Here is a 5,550-nt window from a genome sequence, read left to right on the forward strand (position 1 = left end):
CAAAGCCCCTGCTCCAGCCCTGAGCCCCCCTCCCACACTCAAATGCCCTCCCAGAGCTCACATCCCAAACCCCTTCCTGTGCCCCAACCCCCTGTCCCAGCCTGGTGGAAATGAGTGAGGGTGGGGCCTCAAAGAAGGGGCAGGGCAGGGGCAGGGCCTCAGACTAGGCAAGGGTGTTCGGTTTTGTGCAATTAAAAAGCTGGCAACCCTGTGGAGCATGTGAGTGAGTGGGGTATGAGATGTGGCTGCTGCCCTCACCTCCCAGTACGTTCATGGATTTTCTGGAGAGAAGTTACCAGGCTCTCTCGCACCCACCTGCTGCAGCGAGAAGCATCCAGCCCTGCAACTGCCACTGGCTACACAATCTGTCTTTAATCTTTTGATCCCCAGCAGCGCTGAACAGCACCCAGGCGCTCCCTGTAGCGCCGAGCTCAGGTCAGGCAAATGCCCTCTTCCCCCTGGCTCTCCCTTTCACCAACCTGCCGGCTCCAGTCCAGGCTGGCAAGAAAGCTCAGCTAAAATTAACCAACTGCAGCCATACTGGGCTGCAGTGTACAGAGCTGAGCTCAGCACTGCAGGGAGTTAAGAAAGTAGATTTAAAACTAAAAATTGGCTAGCCAGATCCCTTCCTAATACCCCCCCCCCCCACAAGCTTCCAGGGTTTCATTTCTGAAAAGAGCCGGGCAGCTAACCCCAGGCCAAACCCAGGGAAGGAGTAAAGGGGAGCCAAAATCAAGCGAGCTCCACCTTTGATCCTGTAGTAAGGGCTTCATCCCTGGAGGCACATGGCCCTGTCTCATCCCACCCCACCTTCCATCCATGGGGCTCTCCTCACTGGCTAACCTGCCTCCCCTGCCCAGCCTGCTTCATTAGCCGTCTTTCCCCGCATCACAGGGTGTGCTACCTACTATGGAGTGGCGAGAAAGAACACATTTGGGTAAAAACAAGCCCTGGCTAATGTGCTGCTCTCTCCAAAGTGCGCCTGGCTTTAGCAAAGTATTTAATTAGCCTCCACAAATGTCTTTTCCTTGCCTACAGATTATAGCGATCTCAGCCCATGCAGCCCTGGAATGAGATTCCTTCCGAGGACATGCTCAATTGAGATGTAATGACATTGACTTGGTGTGCAACAGAAAAGTAGTAAGAAAAGCATGGAATGGATTTTATTAACACTATCAAGCTGCTTGTGAAGGATTTTGTGACTATAGATATTGGTGACTTCTTTCTTTGAATGTCACTGTAATTGGCAGTGAAAGTCACTAGATTTGTCATGGGTCACTTGGACACTTATTTTCTCACTAGGGAAACCAAAAAGTCACAAAATCTAGTGAGAAAGTAGCTAAGATGGCAACACTCGCATGCAGGCCGTGGCCCTGTCCTTTCCTTCTCCTCTGTATGCAGGCCACACCCTCTCCTGACCCCCTCACATGTGGGCCATGGCCCTGTCTTCTCCTTCCTCATATGTACGCAGGCCAGGCCTCTACCCCCACTTGCACGTGTGCTTTTGTCCCATCCCAGCCCCTTTCAGATGCAGGCCACACCACACCAGATTCCCCTTTGTGTGTGGCCCACAGCTTGTCTTGCTCCCCCTTGTACGTGGGACTTTGCTTGTCCCACACCACTAACATTTGCCCTTGCTGGTGTGGGAGCTAAGTGTGGGGTGGGATGGGCATTCTCCTCTACAGCTCCAGCACTCTGTAATGGTTTTACTCTGTATCTCCTTCTCTGTGCCCCTGAGGGTCTCTCTCCTCCTCCATTTGTCTTTTGCAGAGCTGGGCTAGGAATTCACAACAAATCACTGATGCGGCAAATTTTGCTTCTTTTTCAGTTCATCAGCTGTCCACAGACAAATCACAAAAATGATTATAGGGCTGGGGTGACTCTTGCACAAGACTGAAAAGATATGGACTGTTTAGTTCAGAGAAGGTTTAAGGAAGGGGGGACAGGACAGCAGTCTACAAACTGATGAATGGTTTAGAGAAGGTAAACTGGGCACTCCTGTTAACCCTGACTCATGGGACAAAAAAGAGGAGACTGAAAAGCAATACTTTTAAAAGTGAACAAAGGAAAATGTATATAGTGAACAAACAACCTGTGGAACTTACTGTCACAAGATGTCATGGAGACTAAACTTTTACTAGGATTAAAAAAAAAAAGACACATTTATAAGAATAATGAGAACATCCAGGGAAAATTATGAGGGATATAAACCATCATAGTTTAGGGAATGAGCCAACTCCAATACAGAGTTCTCTTCAATTTATAATTGCCCTTTGCTTTACAACAAAGTTGGCTATTTACCACCCTGATTGTTTCCTTCCTACATTCTTTCTTGCATATGTTACTAGAAGCAACACTGGAAAAAAAATCTGTGAAGTGCCTTAACTCAGGTTTCACAGATTCATAGATTTTAAGACTAGAAAGGACCATTATGCTCACCTAGACTGACCTCTTGTGTAACACAGGACAGAGAATCTCCCCCAGCAATACCTTCCTCAAGCTCATAACTTCTTTATAATAATATTTTTGCCTAACCTTTGTCTAACCTTTTTTGTCATCCTCTAGTCCAGTATTTCAAGATTTTTTTAGGTCAGTATTAATGATTCAGACTTCCTTGGCCAATTCCTTTGATACTCTTGGGTCCTATGCATTTAAAAATGTTTAACTTCAATAGCTGCTGCTTACCAGCCTCCTTAGTTACTGATGTAGTGGAAAGTAGTTTGTTATTATGTTAAGATATGACTACACCATCCTGCTTCTTTCTGAATGCAGAACAGAATGTTGTATTAAATACTACTGCCTTTTCTGCATCACAATTGACAATTTTACCACCCTCATCTGGTAGCAGACCTGTACCATTGCTAGGCTTTCATTTGTTCCTGATATATTTAAAGAGTTCCTTCTTATTGTTCGTAACACTACTAGCCATGGGCTTCTGGTTACCTGGAGCTTATGAGCTTGGTGATGGCTTTGGTGGCCTTGGGCATGATTAGTTTGGCTAGCAACCCTGGCAGCAGCAGCAGATGCATGGTTGTGTGGTTCTTCTGAGGAAGCAGTTGTCGAGCACTTGTTGAAATGCATCAGAGGGAACATCTCCTTGGTGATGTGCTCAAAACCATCCCTGAGAAAAGGAATCATGATGCCCATGGTGTTGGCGGAGGTGCCAGTGTTGGGGGAACCTGCTTCAGCACCTCGCATGTGGAAATGGAATAACTCTCCTTCCCGCTCCTGCTTATCATCCCCCTTTTTCTGAGCCTTGGACACCACTTCCTTGGAGCCTTTCTTGGGGGAAGAAGTGGACTTGGCTGGCTCGGGTCTCCTGAAAGCTGGCTACTCCCTGCTGCCCAGAACTGGTCCTCTTGGCTGCACGTGCATTGGATCTCTCTGACTCCCAGATTCAGGCCCAGCATGGGCGCTCCCTCCAATGCCTCTGTGTTTTAAGCTGGGATTTTCAAAGGAGGCCATGGGTGATAGGCACCCAAATCCTACTGAAATTGAAGGGGAGCTCGGTGTCCAAAATCCCAAAGGTATTTAGGCACCTACATTGATTCCTATGGGGGTTGGGCACCTCAGGATCTGGGCCTACCTCCCTGAGCTCCCTTGAAAACTCCAGCCTAAAAAGGACTAATATATGCCATAGCGAAAGCCGTGCAAGTAGCTATGGGGCTATTGTGATCTCATTTTAGCAAGAGCACACTTGTTGAGTAACAACTAGAATCCCAGCTTAGACAGAAGTAATTCAGAATGACAGACACACGGTCCCTGTCTCAAAGGAAGCACTCCAAGACAAATGCAGTTCTTTGGTGCTTCACAGGCTCTTCTTGTTTTTCCTCCCCAAATCTCCCTCTTCATAGCTGTCAGGTGAGAGCAGGTGCATTGGTCGTAACTCAGGGGCAAACAGGGAGAAGCAAGCACAGGGAATTCACTCCTCCTTTCAGACCTGTGTAGGGGAGCTAAAAACCCAGCTGTGTTAGCCATGGCCATAGCTGTGTAGCCCAGACACCACTAGAGGAAGACAAAAATGTAGCCCTGAGTGGGAAAATATGGAAATACCAGCACTGACCACCACTTTGCACCAAGAGTCTGAGCCTATGGCTGTGGGACTGGGCTCAGTGTAGCCTGGGGAAATACAGGGTGCACACCCGAAAAAGAGAAGTAGGAGTTCTACCCTAGCCGCAGAAGAGGCATTGTGCTTGCCTGTGTCTTCTGCAAGCAGGCTGTTCCAGAGACTGGCTCTGGAGAGCTTTGCCTCTGCACCTAAAGGACACGAGATCTAGACCAGTGCTACTGAAAGTGGTGGTGCCGGTCCACGAGCCATCGGCTGCTGGTCTGCGCACACATTGGAAAAAAATTGCCGGTCCCCTACATCAGATAGTCTAGATCAGTGCTTCTCAAGCTATTGCCTAATAGGGAGCACAAGTCCCTAGTGTTGTCAGACACCATATCAAGGAGCCCTATTGATCCTGTGGGTTCTCCCAAGGCTTGGCACAATACAGAAGCACACCTGGTCCTACCGGCCTTGCCACAGAAATTTGAATGACCCAAAATAGCCCCTCACTCTGCTACACAGATGCAAACTGTATCCAAGCTTATAAAAGCATGTCCCACATCCAGTCCGTGACTTCCCTGCCATGATCAGAGACCTCACAGAAGCAGAAGATTGTATTGTTTATGGTAATCATATCCTAGTCCCACTGTCCCTATAGGATGATATACGGGACAGGAAACTCTAAGGACACCAAGGCCTCAGAAAATGCTGGGAGTGGGCCTTAATTCTGATACATCTGAAAGCTTCTCTGGTATGAAGGTCCTCTTCAGCGCTTTTTTCCTAAGCAAAACTCCCATTGACTTCAGGCCAAGTCACTGGGAGATTTGCTTGGTTAAGACATTAGCAGAGAGCTCTGAGAAAGCTGGGTTTGCTGCTCTATCTATGCTGGCTCAAGTGCTATTTTCAACAGTAACTGTTTGGCACCCCATAAGCGCCAAGCATTGTTATTCTATTTCGCTCGTTTGGTGTTGATTAAAGAGTCACTGCTGGCATCAGCCAGGCGTGGGATTAAAGTTTATGGGATTCAGCTGGTTATTAATAGGAAAAATACGAAGCATCAAGAAATGATTCGGGGTTTTTCTGACAGGAGAAACACCCAGAACCGGAGCCCCTCGTTGGGTGAAACATTCCCTTCTTGTTGCCTACACAACATTTCTGTAATTGACAAAACTGACTGTCATTGTTTGAGTGTATTTGGCTTTCTGGCGGTGGGTTTTATATGTTTGAGAATTGACTGGAAAGAAAAGCAGTGACTTTCCCAAGTCACTGTTTCATTCACACACCCTGAGCTGTAGGTCTGAGATTACCAGGAGCTGACATGAATGGGGCTCCTTCTCTCTCAGACCTGCTGGAAAACAAAACACATACCGGCATATATTTGAGCAACTGCGAGTTGACTTTGGAGAGGGCTGGTATTTTTACACGATAACAGTCCACTGGATTCCCTCGTAAGTCTTTCAGTTCTTCATTACATAAGGACTTTTCCTGAGCTGCAGGGCAAT

At 47.5% G+C, this 5,550-nt stretch overlaps 1 pseudogene; it reads right to left on the minus strand.

The window, feature by feature from the left end:
- Positions 1-2,939: 2,939 nt before the first annotated feature.
- LOC125639794 (histone H2B 5-like) lies at positions 2,940-3,877 on the minus strand (annotated as a pseudogene).
- Between the last annotated feature and the right edge of the window lie 1,673 nt (positions 3,878-5,550).

Source organism: Caretta caretta, chromosome 7 (assembly GCF_965140235.1).
Source record: "Caretta caretta isolate rCarCar2 chromosome 7, rCarCar1.hap1, whole genome shotgun sequence".
NCBI lineage: Eukaryota > Metazoa > Chordata > Testudines > Cheloniidae > Caretta > Caretta caretta.